A 16,521-nucleotide genomic window follows, 5' to 3' on the forward strand; every position below is an offset into this window, starting at 1 on the left:
GGACCTCTTCCTTCAAGTAAAAAACATCCAAAAGTCACATTAGTTTCAGATAAGTCTAGCTATATCCATCACAAAAGGAACAGTATACAATGCTCCCTTGTGCAGGCGAAAACAAGAGACGGAAGACATTAAGATGCAAATAGCTAGATATTCTATCCTAATTAGTTCGTGCATAACAAACACTACAGTGGGTGCACATATCCCAAAGTTAGGCAAATGCGCTATAAAACACACCTGCTTTGAGTATAAATGTGTGTCGCTTTGGTTAGTCAGCACCAAGTCCCATAATATAACGTTAGCAGAATTACTAGGCAGACACCTCTATCTATGTATATGCGCAAAAGTATTCCTGCATGGGTTGACATGGAGAAGTGTGGCTCACTGGTTAGAGCAGGCAGACCCTGAAGCAGAGGTCAGACCCGGGACCAGGGTTCAATTCCCGACGCGGCAGAGTCTTGAGCTCAATTGTCCACGGACTCGATAATTCTCGCTTTGGTGCCTGACCTAATCATGGGTTCACACTCTGCAACTCTGGGCATTGGGCTTGCTTAGTCTCCACAACGGCCCCCCGTTGCGGGATGCCTGGCTTTCACCTTGGGGATGCCCTGTAGGGGCTATCTCACAGGGAAAAGCCAGGACGGGTTCCCAAGGCAAGCGCTTAGAGACCCTTGGGGGATAAGCGCTATATAAATCCAATATACAATACATGTGCGAATGCTTAAAATCACTGCACAGCTTACAATTTGTAAAAAATCAAAGGCACATGCCTGGACACTCATCAGTCGTCAACCGTTATCAGAGAGAACCTCAATCAGCATTTTGTGCGAAACACCCGTAAAGAAACTCCACCGAACACAAAGGTTTGTTCCAATAATTACCACTAATGTTTAACACCAACAACTTTTTTTTAGTTTATTCCTTGTGTTAAACTTCTTCTGTAACTTCGTCATCAAGCTTAAAAATATTTTTCTTCATAGTCTGTCTTGCACACCCTCGTAAAAATACCAGTGATGCCACTTCCATACATTTGGCTGATTTTGCTGGACATTTGTCAAACCTCGCTGAATAAGCAGTACTTCCATAACACTAAAATACCTTGTTGGTTTCATCCCTTAATTAAGATACACCCTTTTTGGAACTATTTCTCACTCCTATCAAAGTTTCTGTGTTAACTCTTTCTGGTTTCATGTTTTTTTCATATCCCAACCGGAATCCTATTAGTTGTCCCATAACCAACCTTTTGGTCGAGCAGTAAAGCCGTGTTTACTCACCGCTCTGAAAGTTCTGCTTTTTTTACTATTGCAATGATATCCTTTAGGTTGGAATCTCCTTCAACCCACACCTTTCTTTTATGCCTGTGTTCTTAAAATACATCACTATTTGGTCTCACAAATCAACTCATTGTGTAAGTTTCCAAACGTACTCGTTGCTGACAATTTTTTTTTAATGATGAAACATAATCCTCAATAATTTCACCTTTCTCTTGTTTCCCTTGAAAAAATGCTTGTCTTATAACTGAAACGCCTACAGTTGGCAACACATATTCATCTAGATCCAAAATTGCATTTGAAGAAACATCTGTGTCACCCCTACTCCTATCAACTTTCTGCAGCTGATTATATATTTAAAGAACTTCAGGACATAAACAACACATAAGAATTAATTTTCCCTTTCAGCAAATACTGCATTTTCACTGTACTCAAAGGTTGCAATGTAAATAATAAAATACTCTTTCCATTCAATCCATTTGAAACATGGATCACACGCAGCCGAAAGAAATTCCTTAAGAGTGCATCGTAAGCTGATGTAGCCACACTAAATTGTTTTGAGTCTTTGAAGTAACCTGGTGAGATTTATGTGAAATTTGTACACACAAGAAATTTAAAATCCAAGAACTGTGAAGCAAAACCATACTTAAGCTATACAATTTGAAATGGAAGATTTGCTTCAGTGCATTGAACAATGCGCAATTCATACAGGAATACAGATCATGTCTGCATTACAGTTTACGCTGAATTACTGAAAAAAATAACAACCAATATGGCGGCAGGTAAGGTCATGCTACATGACCTCGCATGATGACATACTGCCACATGAATGCAGAAGAAAATTGCAAGTCAAGAGAAGGGTTGAGTCAGTGGTTCCAGTTCCAGGAGAAGGATGTGTTGGCTATAGATTAGAAAATACACAAGAGTTGAGCAATGTGTGTGATGTCGACTGATACATGTCTAGAAATGATCTGATTGGACAATTTAAATTGGATTAATAAATCCTGATGGACTGACCACAACTTCAACAAAATATTGCATTATCCATTACAGGACTCAGAGACATGGTAACTGTGCCCTGGAAATGAGTTAAAGAAAATATATTAATGGGGCAAGGTGAGCACACTCTGACCACTAGGGGGCTGTGGGGGAGGAATCACAATGGGACCTCCATTTGAGCTAGTCACAAAATGGCTATCATGTTGTGGCAGCCATTAGAGTACTCATGGACATGGTTCCCCTTTAAATGCACTGTAGTAAATGCACGGTTTTGAGCGTCACAAAAAGGAACAAATGTGACAACTGATTTAGTCACAGTATGAATCATTATTGGTGCGGTAATATTCACTTTAGAAATTCTGGTGAGTTCTCATGTGATTATTCTCTGGGGAAAACGCTGACCCTCTACTGGGCTTGATTAACCATGTTGGACAGAAAATTATTTTCCCTCATGATTTTGTCATGTATTGGAATGTGCTCCACAAAGCACATTTTCTATAACTTCACTGTATGTTCCTCAGCCATATGAGAATAAAGTCTCATATTCTGAGTAAAACATGTACTTCTCAGAACAGCAGCCGCCACTCAGTTAAATCCCCAGCATTCTACTTTAGCTCCCACTGTGTTCTAATGTACTTCCAGAGCATTAACATTCTGAATTTATGACAAGAGTGTGATTTACCTGAACACTATCTAGATTAAATCAAAGCTGCAAAACTGTCAGCATGTTCTATAGCTAGATGGCACATTTTCAAATAGGAAGAGGGTACTTGTCAGCAGTAACCACGCGATTAAGCGCACGCAAGTCCACACATAATCTCACCTCGCCAGAGGCATTGCGAGCGAGTATTACAAGAGCTAACCAATCACTTGCCTCGGTTTCAACAATGATTTCTTCTCTTAACAACTTCTATAGTTTTTTCTGCATGGATTCCTTTATGGCTAATGGTACACTACATACTTTGCATGTGACAGGGACAGCATCTGGTTTCAGAATAATTTTATGTGTATAGTCAGACTAACACCCCAACCTTTCACTGAATACTTGTGCGAGCTCAGTGCGTAGTCGTTCACTTGATCAACCTTGGCAGGCTCAGGTGAACCAGCAGAACCTGGAAGTGACAGGGGTAAATCCTCCTTCAAGACTATGCATGGATCTCCACCAGGAACCAGCATCATCCAGAGATCAGCTTGGTGAACCCAACTTATTATACTGTCCCCTTTTGAGGAGATGTAAATCTTCCCAGCAGTTAGTCTATTCTTGTACTTAATGTCGCTCTCAAAGTAGCAAAACAGCTTGATGGGTTGGCCACCATACGCAAGAGGCTTAATGTCAGGCTTGAATACTTTCACTTTGCCCACAAGAGATGAGTCATAAAAACACTTAGGAACCAGAGTGATTTTGGCTCTGGAGTCAACAAGCATCTTGACTGGATGACTGTTTATTAGAATGCTGTTAATATGATTTTTGCACTTATTCTGACAGACTTGAGTCAAGATCTCACCACAATGTAAATCATCAGGCTCAGGGTCTGATTCATCTCGAACCCAAACTTCCTTCACCCGCTTGCTCTTTTTAAACCTTGACACTCTGCAGGCTTTTGCTATGTGTTCAACCTTCCCACAGTTGAGACACTTTGAATTCAGGACAGGACACGACTTGTCATTTGCCAGATGACCAACCATGTCACAATGATAGCATTTACCAGTGAAGATCTTTTTAAAATTTGAAGGTTGAGGTAGTTTGAACGTCTTAATATTGGGAACAACATGTACCTTGTCATTAGTTGTATTAAAAGAGCAATTTTTTTTCTTAATCACTTCTACACAAGCTAGGGAGTGTTCAATACATTTGGCAATTAAGATAACTTCATCAAGCTTCGGATCATATTTTTTCCACAGTTCATCTTTCACTTTTTCCACAGAGCATCCTGTAGTGTAGTTCCTATATTCCCTATAGGCCCTGCGCATTGGAATAACATAAACAGCAGTTTAGACGTAGAAGTGCGGTCTTCCAGGTCTCTACTGACTATGCTAAACTTAATTGGGTTTGTACCAACTAGCTCAGAGGTCACTGAAAACTTTCTTGACTGAATAGGAAGTGATCAGCTCCCCTGGCTCAGACAAGAAGGGATTCAGTTTTCCAACAACCGCATAAACATGACAACTTTGCTCTTTAGAATAAGAGTCAATCTCTAGAGTCGTGTGAAACAATAGACAGCTATTTCACTTAGTCAGTTGTGCAAGATTACTTTCACCAAGATGCAGAGAATAGAGAGATGGGCGTTTTCAATAAAAGGTATTATTTATTGAACAGTCTTTCTTCTCATGCAAGAGAAATGAATTGCCACAATTGCAAGACTTGTTATTATAAAAAGAGCGTACAGTAAAAGGAGGATTGCGGAATAATACTGTGAAAGCATTGATATGGTTTCTTAGCCATACAATGGTTAAAATGAATAAAATATATACATTCATATATACATTTAGCTAACGTACTCAACTGGTGCTTCTAACTACGCCTACCCCAGTGTACCTGACCTAAACCTAATACGTGGAAGGGAGTAAGTAAGTAGCAGTTTAAGTTAAGTTGGTTTTGCCAAGAGTTTGCTGCAAGAATTCTCTCTAAGGGTTTAGTCAACACTGTATCTCTGGAATAGAATGTTGGAGGTCTTGTATCTCCTCTCAGGACTCGATATATCAGTTACCCGCAAGGGTAGGCTGGAAACGCCGGAGCTGGATTTTCTCGGCAGGAGAAAAGACAGCGTCTTTCTCAGTGCATCAAGGAGGAGGAGGGGCAGCGTCCGTGGGCTTCTCGCATCTGCTGGGCTCTGCAAGGGACAGCTGTTCTGCTCCTGTATTCTCTATCACCACCGCTGTGTTTGCTTAAGGCAACGTTGGTATTATTTATACCTGGAAGGTGCCTTGTTTGACGTAAGTTTTTGGTCATAAGACGTCAATAAAGATGTCACTAAGAACCAGTCGTTCTTACAGTGCTCATTAGAGTTCTATTATTAATCAAAACATAGCAAGCGGGGCTTTCCCAGGTTGCTGGGGGTTTTATCTGTTGAAAGAACTCGGTGTGTAATCTAGGAATCTAAGATAGTGGCTTCTGCTGTGTCATCTACTGTAATGAGCTGCAGAGGCGAGGTTCTGAAATATGGCTCTGATCGTTTATGCCAGAGACGAGTTTCTGAAATATGTCTCTGATCGTTTATGCCATTATAGGGGTATGGATGAATTATAGCCGTATTGGGGCATAAGGTCACAATATTGATCTGGGTCCTAGATTAGAACACAACACCAACTCCACGAATTTATGTCCATCAAATTACTAAAAAATAAAGCAATAAGATGCGTGTGTAATACTTCCCACCCCAAAATACATATTTGCATTTGAAATGGCGTATTTGAAATACATGAAAATATAGGTAGTGTACGTCTTTAAGCATAGAAATCATTCAAAAATTATAGCATATGTAATCAGTTGAACGATTTTGCGAAAAAATTACACATGAAATATCTCTTTATACAGAAAAGAAGGGCGAGATTATTTCATCACATATAAATGCATTTGCTGTAACATGTGCTAGAGGCTGAGGTAAAGTTAATATGTCTCTAGATCGACCTAAAAATAGAAGTTCTGTTCTTTATGAATAGTTCTACTTTAAGCAAAGGTTTTCGTGCCAGAAAAAAGGTAAATATTTTGAAAAAGTGTTCAATTTAAAAAGAATTGTTCATGGTGAACGGGGGAATAGAGTTCCAAACGCTTTTCAGCAGTTTTTGTTGATCAAAACTGAAGGCCGAATTCAGAGTTATGGGAACGCTGTGCACCAGAATGTATTTCCAAAATTCATTGTTGTTGTTCAGGGGAGAACATCATATCAGACAGGCTCTTAAAGAATAGGTCTACATATTCAGGTGACAGTTAGACCAAGTTCGATAATGCTGTTACTTGGCAGGTGTGAGAATGATTGCTATCATCGATGTTTGGATCAGCAATGCTCACAGAAGGCCGTACCTGGGTGATGTTGCTTTCTTGTATCGCTTCACTGCCGCCACCTAGTCGTAGCACAGGAGTCTCAATGAATGCCGTCATCAGGATTGGTAACCGCTGGGGACAACACGATGCGTGAGCCGTTACAGGACTTAGCAAAGTATCGATATCCATTGGTACTGCTGATGGTAGTGCAAGACAGGTGTCTAACACGCATTCTTCTCCGCATAGCATACATCGAAGCACAGGTAAGATTCAGGTCTGCCATATAGGTCTGAATGAAAGAAACCAGGTCATGTTCAGATCTCTCAGCCTGGCTAATCCAAGGACTCTAGTTATACGGTCCCGGTAGTGTACTGCTAGGATCGTTTCTTCCATCCTTGCCGGAGTCATGTCTGTGTTTTGGCTTGCAGGAGGGTCAAAAATAAAATGCCTGCTAAAAGTCCCAAAATCAGGGGCATGCCGCCAAAGACTGAATGGACAAAATTAGGAATAATTCCTAGGATTGCTTTGAATGGTGTTAACAGTCCCGAAAAAACTTGTCTTAAATACGCCTGAGATACCTACGGCATCTGACATATTTAGAATTTGGCTAAGCATTTCTGTGAAATGCACGGGGCAATTTGTTGATAAAAGGTCATGTATCTCCGAAACTGTCCTTGCAACTTGGAGATCATACGTCTCTTTTGATGACGTTATGGGCACTGTTGTCTGTAAAAGCACAGACTTCATTCTGCTTAAAGTATCAATTCGTATTGAAGAGACATTCAAACGAGGCCAAATGGGAGTCTCGGAGTCTCCAGGGCCGTTTGGAAACAATGCTTGCATACAGCAAGTGACCATGGAAGTTACGCTTACGGGATATGCTTTCCCTGGCATCAAGCCACAACAGTTGTGATCCGTTATTAGAATGTAACTCCCGTTAAGGAGTTGGTTAAAGAAAGGCTCTATCTGCGTTGCAGGTGTGACATGTTGGTGGCATGAAAGGTTGTTTGAAGTTCCTTCACAGGCCCCGTGTAAATTAATACCCTGGCACAAAAGTATACCGCTTAGTGAATGTTTGTAATTTTCACCACTAAGAAATACATTTTTGTTGCTGTCACTATAGCATGTGTGTGTATATGGTAATTTCCATGCTGACTTAATGTACCCTTTACCCAATCGTTCATACTGGACAGTCAGTATATATTCAAGGCAATTTTTAAATTGGAAAGTTGTTATCGGAATTGTGATAATCCCGTGTATTATCCATTCAATGACAGGTCTTTCTGACATTGTCAATGGTAATCTCTCAAGTTTTTCGATGCTCAGGATTGTATAGTCTGCTCCTTTCTGTGCCAAGCTGATTTGTTTATCAGTAAGGTTAAAGATGGAAAACAATGACGTTGTGTTGATTAAACGCCATGGCACATAGACGGAACGAAGATTTTGCAGCGTCCAGCCTAGCTGTACAATAGAACGCAATTGCGACTGGCCATGTTGTAACATTAGCAAGTCTTTGTCTATTATATCGATGGCAGATGATACAATACTGTCCAGTGAATATATTCTGGAAGACAGAGTCATTAACCCATTGTCCACAACAGAAAGTGATTTTTCCAAATTAATACGATCAATTTCTCGTATTTTTTCAGCTGTTTCAATTTGTGTTACTTTCCAAGCCTCGTTGTATGCCGCATATATGCTGGCCGCTATGAAACGTTTTTGACGCGGTTTGCGTGGTCCCAGAATGAAATCGCGCAAATCAGCACCATCTTTAAGTAAAGATAAGTGTGGCTTAATTGCTGCCAGTGTGGATGATTCTAGCCATTCAAGGCACAGCTTCCCTACACTGTATGTTGTTACTATCCCTGGATGTTGTCTCTGGGAGAATCTAGGGTCTGGTCTGGTCAGTTTTAACCCCTGTGTTTTGTTCAGGAATCTATCTTGACAGATATTCGTGTCAGTAGGCCAGATTAACCACTTTTTCCAATCAGGATGTGTTCTGTTTAGATGTAAAATTTTGATACGTCTATTTCAATATCTGTGGTTGCATTATCAGGTATTGGCTTTGGAATAGACGGTTTGTTAAGGTCTTTAATCTTAGCTAGGCCAAGACAGGATGTTTGGTGAATTGTGTCATTTAAGAACATTATTTGTTCTGGGATCATGCAGGCTCGAAATAATGCTTCTACACTTTGTACCTGCCAATCTTTTGTACCCCAGATGGTTTTTGTTTCAATAATATTTTTCCAGAAATCAAAACCAAATGTCATAATTTTTTCATAAAATGCTTCTGAATATATCAATTTAGTATTTGTCAGCATTGTTTTCAACCCTGTTTTATCCAACAGTTTGTAATAAAACGTTTCTGCATCACTTGTGTTAAACCCTGAGAAGTACTGGAGTTTCTCATAGAATGTTTTCGAACTACTTTTAGGTGGAGTAGCACAATGTTCCCATTGGTTATATTTAAAAACATTTCTAGGTTGTGCAGATTTATGTAAGTAATGGTCTCTGTAATGTGAGAAGCAGTACATCTGTTCATAATTAGACGAACCTTGTAAATAATCATGTTCTGTAAATCTTGCTGACATCACTAAATCAGACATCATATTATTTATACTTTCAAAATCCCAATCATCAGAGAATGTACTTGGTTTTACAAACTCACTTAATGAAACCTTGAACTGGTGAGGATATTTCAGGATTTCGACCGGGCCATATACTTCATAGTCAGTCTTGTCCCATACTACCCCGCCGGGTATTGGAATGGCTGTGACATTTACTGATGATAGTCCTCTTTTCTTCACGTGGGATGATTTGTGTGGTTTCAGGACTAAGTTGATGTTCTGACTTGCTGTGTCCATTGAACTGTATTTCCCTTCAATGAATTTTCCCAAACAAAGTATCATGATGAGCCAAAGTAGGAGGAAAAATAAACCTAGCCCAAACCAAAACTCTAACCATGGAGAAATAAGATATGTTTCCTTGAGTTGATGAAAGAGTTCTGTTGCTTTTTCTTTAAAAGTCTTTGTTTCTGGTCTCACTTCAGGGTCGTTTTGCTCTTCAGAAAAGGTATCGAAGTTGATGAAGTAGCCAGAGGCAGTTCTGTCAATTGTTGGAATTTGTTTCTCAATTTGTCTTTCGGTAGCACATTCTGATGCCACATCATTGTAGACTGGTGTTTCATGACGAACTGTTTCAATCTGTGTTTCAAGAGGCACGAGTTCCATGGCATTATTGCATAGTCCCTCTCTGTGCACTGCAGGTTTATCAAATGTGATTAGTCTTTCAGTTTGAACCTCTTGGATTGTTGCAAATTTGCGTATTCTGTTATTTCTTGGGAGTCCACTTGGCCTACTGTTGATTATAGGCCACATGATTGTGGTTTTACTAGGTCAATTGATACAACTCGGTTCTCCTTTTTACCAGCAAGAGGCGGTAGTACTACTGATCTTGTTCCGTTGATTGCTAAGACAGGTACTGCTTTTCTGTAAGAAGGCCCAAATTCCTTCTTCACCGCTATTTTCTCTCTGACTAGATCAACAATCTTTGGAATCCAGACAGGTCTTGCTGGGACAGGTGGTGTGTCTTCAGTGGTAGTTGGCTGTTGCTTTAACTTTATGTTGCTTAAGGATTTTCTTGTTTCATTCAAGTCCTGTAAAACAGCCAAACGATCTTTGATGTCAAAGTCTTTATTCTTATCTTTTACCACTGAAGCCTGACTATCGAGGTCCTGAACATGCATTCTAGTTCCAAACAATAGTTCGTACCGGCTGAAACCTTTTAGAGAATTTCTTGGCAAATTATTTAGACTAAGTTGGACACTTATTAAATGTTTGACCCACCCATCACCCGAACCTAATACCTTCGCTGTTACAGATTGCTTTATGTCTCGTTTTATTCTTTCGACTACACTGTTCCCCTCAGGGTGTGATGGACAAGAGTATCGCAACCCAACTCCCATACTGGCCATGGCCTCCTTATAAGCTCGAGAGCTGAAAGCAGGACCTTGGTCAGAATGGAACATGGCAATTGCGTATGTGCCGATAAAGACTTGCAGATCTTTTATAATAGTTTTGGCGTCAGCCGAGCCCTGGGGCCACATTTTCTAAGTGAATGTAGTCTTAAACAATTAGTAGGACGCTGGTTTGCATATAGACCGCATTCTGCTACCTACATACAAGGCCATGGCATTACTGTGCTTGACTCGCTGCTGCGGTCTCTGTCGCAGTCTGGACAGTTCTTTACATATCTATAGTGGTGCACACTCATCTCCGGCCACCAGTATACTGATTGTAATTCGGTCAGAGATTCCCTCATCTGTATGTGCCTTGGACCTTCACCCATGTGTGCGTCTGCTATTAATAACTTTCTCCGGTTCATGTTTGGAATTACCCTATCCCCCACTCCAGGGATTCCAGCAAAAGGAACGGAGTTTGCATCAATTACGTATGCATAATTGAGTGGGTAGTTCACGGGTAGTGCTGCACAGTCGCCTTTTAAGGACGTCTTTACTGCCAGCATGGTTTCCCCGTCTATGTATTTTTCTGAACGCTTTTTTGTGGCTACGGAAGATGGTTTAGTTGCTTCCGCTGTGGCTGTATTAGTCAATGAATTCCCTACAACGTGAACACCATCACGTTGATGACTCAGAGTGTGTATCACGTGAGTCTTTTGTAGTTCTTTCTGTAAAAGAACTACCTGTTTCCAAAGCATTTTATGCTTGATTGTGGCACCTGTGTCATCTTTGTAATCATTTTGAATCCAGCTCTGCAACTTATTATTGTAAGAGTTGACGCAAAAATGTGAATCGCACACGATTAGTGTCGGGAATTCACGTCCTGCATTTTCAAGCGCCATCTTTAAAGATCTGATTTCAGCTCGCTGAGCCGAACAGTTTCTCAGTGATTCAGTTTTTGTTATTTTCGGTCTGAATTTACCGCACAGCCAGCGACCTTTAACATTTGCGCAGGCTGCATCGTAGGATTTATTTTCTACATTGTAATGCTGTACAAATCTGTCTATGTAGATTATACAGGAGTACTGTTCAAGGGGCAGAATTTCGATTGGCAGAGGATATTCTTTTTCATAAGTTAAATCATTCAGTTTTTTCATGTGCGGGACGAAATAGTATTTCACGTCTTCCACAGCAAGAGAATTTTCCCACTGTATCCATTTCGGATCCAGTGACACTGTAGGCAGGTTTACTGAGCTGAATAGCGCCTTGAAGGCAGATTCTGCTGTGAGGACAGTGATCCTTTTGCCGTGTGCTAGTTCTCGTTCATTCGCTATTGCAGTTTGTACTGCTTTCACAGTATTTTCTGTGAGACTGAATGTTTTTCCTGCTTGTGTGTACAAGTGAGATTTGTAAGCTATTGGTACCGTTTCTCCCTCATTAGAGGTCAGGTACGTGAATCTGCATCTTCCTGGGATGATTCGGATTACAAGGTTTCGTGTATTGTCACGTGTATCTAATTTTGTTTTTGCTAACATGTCTGTTTGAAATGATCTCAAACTTTCTGTGTGTTTTTGAGTCCAGTTGATTGGTTTAAAATCAGGTTTAATTAATTCGTTGAGAGGTTTAACCCTCTCCGCATAATTTAGAATGTAAGTTCGTCCGAAATTCAGGAAGCCTAGAATTGATTGTAAGTTCTTCAGCGTTTTAGGTGCTTGGAGTACAGCGCACTTCTCTAAGAAGTTGTCCGCTAGGCTTTTTCCTTCACTTGATAATTTGTATCCTAGAAATAGTACTGTCAGATGGGCAATTCTTGACTTTTTAAAGTTGAATTTGTAACCCTCTGCAGCGAACCCAAGTATAATGGTGTTCACCCTTTTCAAGTGAGTCTCCAAGTCGTCATCTGTTAGGTAGATGTCATCGACGTAAGATAATGCCTCATCATCATATATTTTTAGTAACTATGTTATTCTGGCTGAGAATAGTCCTGGGCTGTTCTTGAATCCCCGTGGGAGCCTACAGAAATTTTTCTGTGACCCCATTACTGAGAAAGCAGTCAAGTATCTTCTTTCTGGTGCTATATTTTGACAAAAGAAACCATTAGATATGTCTAATGTCGTTTTATATTTTTTACGAACTATGTTATTCATTAGTGCAGCACTATGCGAATTTTGTACTGCAAATGTTTTGCAACATGAGTTAAGGTGTCTGTAGTCCAAGATTAGACGATATGAATCGTCCGGTTTGGAGACAGGAAACAAAGGATTGTTCATTTGAGAGGTGCATGTTTCAATCACCCCCTGGTATTCAAGTTGATCTAAAATCTCCCTGACTTGTTTTTTAGCTTCTTGCTTAATTGGATACTGCCTTTGTGCAGTCGTTTGACTTTTTAACTGGATTTTGTGAGGAGGAGAGTCCTCATCCCATCCTACATGATTTTTATATAGTGCTGGTGCCTGGGCCACTGCCCATTTCCTTGCGTATATATATTTAGTGTGAATCGGAATGCGATTCGAGAAGGCAGGCATAATCATTTCTTCGCCACGAGAAAACTCCCTGACAAACTCCGGGGGCCAATCTTTTTCAGCTAACAGGATGTCATAGCCTTTTGAGAGGTTATCCCAAAATAGGCCCCTTATTTTCCTAGTCTTATCTCCCTCTATACGCAATGTTATTTCGTATATCTTATGAGGTTCGCTAACTCTGGTGTCGGCAGTTTCTACTTGAATGTATTCATTCGTGTCCACTGTCTCCAGATGACTCATCAGGATCTTGCGAGCTATGGTGATTTCTGCTGCACTGTCTAACATTGTCTGTGCCCACTCCCCGTTTTTCAGCTGTGTCCTCAGTATTCTCGGCATGTTCGATTACTCTAATACTGGCTACCTTATTTCTTTGAAATTGTGATTTTTTACTTTGAGCAGGTTCCTAGTCTTTGGACTTGGTGTGCTCTCCTGGGTCTGACCGTCCTCTTCTTTCCGATTTCTGCGAAAAAGATCGAGAGGGTCGTGTATCAATACTTTGATATCTATCAGGCTTCTTCAAGTTATCCCTATTTCTAAGGTTATATCTTTTCTCAGAGGGCTCCCTCTGGGGAGACTGGTGTTCTCGAGTCGGAGTCCTTTCCCTCCGTCGAGGAGACCTTCCTCTGGACTGGAAAACTTTTTCCTTGGGAGTGGATTGTTTATTTCCATCCCAGTTCTTTTTCGGAGTGTTTGAAATATTTTTAATAAATAATTTTTCAGGATTTTCGAGTAGTTGGGGTTTTACTGGTTTCCCACCCAAGCTGTCTCTACCTAATTCTTCATAAAATTTTTCTATAATTCTGGCAAGCTCAATTGGTTGATCTGTTATATGTGGAGAAGTGTGGCTCAGGGGTTAGAGGCGGCAGACCCGGAAGCTGAGATCGGCCCTGGACCAGGGTTCAATTCCCCGCCTCGGCGGGTCTTGGGCTAAAAATTCCATGGACTCGATAATTCTCGCTCCGGTGCCTTCTCGACTCACGGGTTCACACTCTGCGACTCTGGGCAATAGCTTGCTTAATCTCCACAACGGCCCCTCGCGGCGGGATGCCTGGCTTTCACCTTGTGGATACACCTGCCGGGGTTATCTCACAGGGGAATACCAGGACGGGTTCCCTAAGCAAGTGCCGGGAAACCCACTGCGGGTAGCTGTGCGCTATATAAGCTCAAATACATTTACATTATATCTGTTTCCTTCAACTTCTGGCGGATCGCCACAGATGCTGCTTCTCCTTTTATATTGGCTAGTAATATAGCCGAGACCTGCTTGAAGTCTTTCAGTAATTTCATACCAAGAGTTAAAGCAGGTTCTGGACTGTATTCATTCTGAATCTGTTTTAGCACATCTGGTATTACCGCCATTGACGGAACACCATGTGTTTTTGTGTAAATGGAAGCAAAGACTGTACCCCAAGTGTCACAGTCCTCCACGTGTGGTGCGACCCCATTGGTAGGCAGATGGTCAGAATTCTGTTTCTCAATAGGGGTAGTATTCAGAAATACTGCCTCTATTTGAGTAATTTTCTGCGCTAACCAGAAAGGAATTTGTTCCCGTTTTATGGGTGTTTTACCAAGACATGATTGTATGTTCTGTGGTGTAATTTTATTTGTGTTCCCCTGATGAGGGGTCAGCTGTGGGGCATTAACAGCTGTTTGGACTGTTGCAGTCCGCATTACATATTGGACTGTCTATGTATTTTAATTAATGTTTTTAGCTGTGCTAAAAGTTCTTCTTTCGAGATTTTTGCAATGTCCGGGTATGGTGTGTAGCTGGCTAGAACCGGCCACGTTGCTCCTGGTCTACCTAGTGGACCGAGCCTGGTAATATGATCATTGTGTTTTAGGGCGCTTTTAAACCAGAGCAAATGCTCTTGGTATTTTAATGGGATTTCAATCTCCTCAAAAGGAGCATACTCTTCCGGAGTTTTCTCTATTTTGTAATAGTGGAACTCGTGTGTTGCAGCGTTTGCCGCTGGAAATTTTATCCATGAATAGAATACCTCTGTCTGCCGATATTCGTGTGCCTCTATCACGAAGACGACTGTGCCACCTTGTGTGGTCAGTCCGTTTTCTATAAGTTTTAACGTTATAGTTTTTCTTATGTTGACCGGGATGATTATCACACCCGGTTCATTAATTTCATCGGGACCCTGCTGAGTCGCATTTACTGCGGCATCAGTGGTTCCGTTGTTACCGCCTTCTCCTGGCATTTTACTGTCAGGAAGGTCTTTTGTTGCAGATCAGGTTTCAAGGAGACAAAGATTAGGTGCACAATATTTTGGAACACTGTATCTTTCAACGTTGAATAAACCAGAGCTTTACATAGGAATCTCTTCCTACTAAGTTCGGGCGGATTTTAACCTTTCACCCACTTCAGACGTCTATTGGAGTATTTACGGGAGAAAGGGTCTGTGTGAAAAAGCACGACTGAGTTACTCTAACGTCTTGCGTTAGTTTTATCGCCTTACCAAACGTTGGGCGCCATGTAGTGTAGTTCCTATTTTCCCTATAGGCCCTGCGCATTGGAATAACATAAACAGCAGTTTAGACGTAGAAGTGCGTTCTTCCAGGTCTCTACTGCCTATGCTAAACTTAATTGGGTTTGTACCAACTAGCTCAGAGGTCACTGGAAACTTTCTTGACTGAATAGGAAGTGATCAGCTCCCCTGGCTCAGACAAGAAGGGATTCAGTTTTCCAACAACCGCATAAACATGACAACTTTGCTCCTTAGAATAAGAGTTAATCTCTAGAGTCGTGTGAAACAATAGACAGCTATTTCACTCAGTCAGTTGTGCAATATTACTTTCACCAAGATGCAGAGAATAGAGAGACGGGCGTTTTCAATAAAAGGTATTATTTATTGAACAGTCTTTCTTCTCATGCAAGAGAAATGAATTGCCACAACTGCAAGACTTGTTATTATAAAAAGTGCGTACAGTAAAAGGAGGATTGCGGAATAATACTGTAAAGCATTGATATGGTTTCTTAGCCATACAATGGTTGAAATGAATAAAATATATACATTCCTATATACATTTAGCTAACGTACTCAACTGGTGCTTCTAACTACGCCTACCCCAGTGTACCTGACCGAAGCCTAATACGTGGAAGGGAGTAAGTAGCAGTTTAAGTTAAGTTGGTTTTGCCAAGAGTTTGCTGCAAGAATTCTCTCTAAGGGTTTAGTCAACACTGTACCTCTGGAATAGAATGTTGGAGGTCTTGTATCTCCTCTCAGGACTCGATATCCCAGTTACCCGCAGGGGTAGGCTGGAAACGCCGGAGCTGGATTTTCTCGGCAGGAGAAAAGACAGCGTCTTTCTCAGCGCGTCAAGGAGGAGGAAGGGCAGTGTCCGTGGGCTTCTCGCATCTGCTGGGCTTTGCAAGGGACAGCTGTTCTGCTCCTGTATTCTCTATCACCACCGCTGTGTTTGCTTGAGGCAACGTTGGTATTATTTATACCTGGAAGGTGCCTTGTTTGACGTAGGTTTTTGGACATAAGACGTCAATAAAGATGTCACTAAGAACCGGTCATTCTTACAGAGCTCATTAGAGTTCTATTATTAATCAAAACATAGCAAGCGGGGCTTTCCCAGGTTGCTGGGGGTTTTATCTGTTGAAAGAACTTGGTGTGTAATCTAGGAATCTAAGATAGTGGCTTCTGCTGTGTCATCTACTGGAGGATTGCGGAATAATACTGTGAAAGCATTGATATGGTTTCTTAGCCATACAATGGTTAAAATGAATAAAATATATACATTCATATATACATTTAGCTAACGTACTCAACTGGTGCT

Source organism: Lissotriton vulgaris, chromosome 1_1 (genome assembly GCF_964263255.1).
Source record: "Lissotriton vulgaris chromosome 1_1, aLisVul1.2, whole genome shotgun sequence".
NCBI lineage: Eukaryota > Metazoa > Chordata > Amphibia > Caudata > Salamandridae > Lissotriton > Lissotriton vulgaris.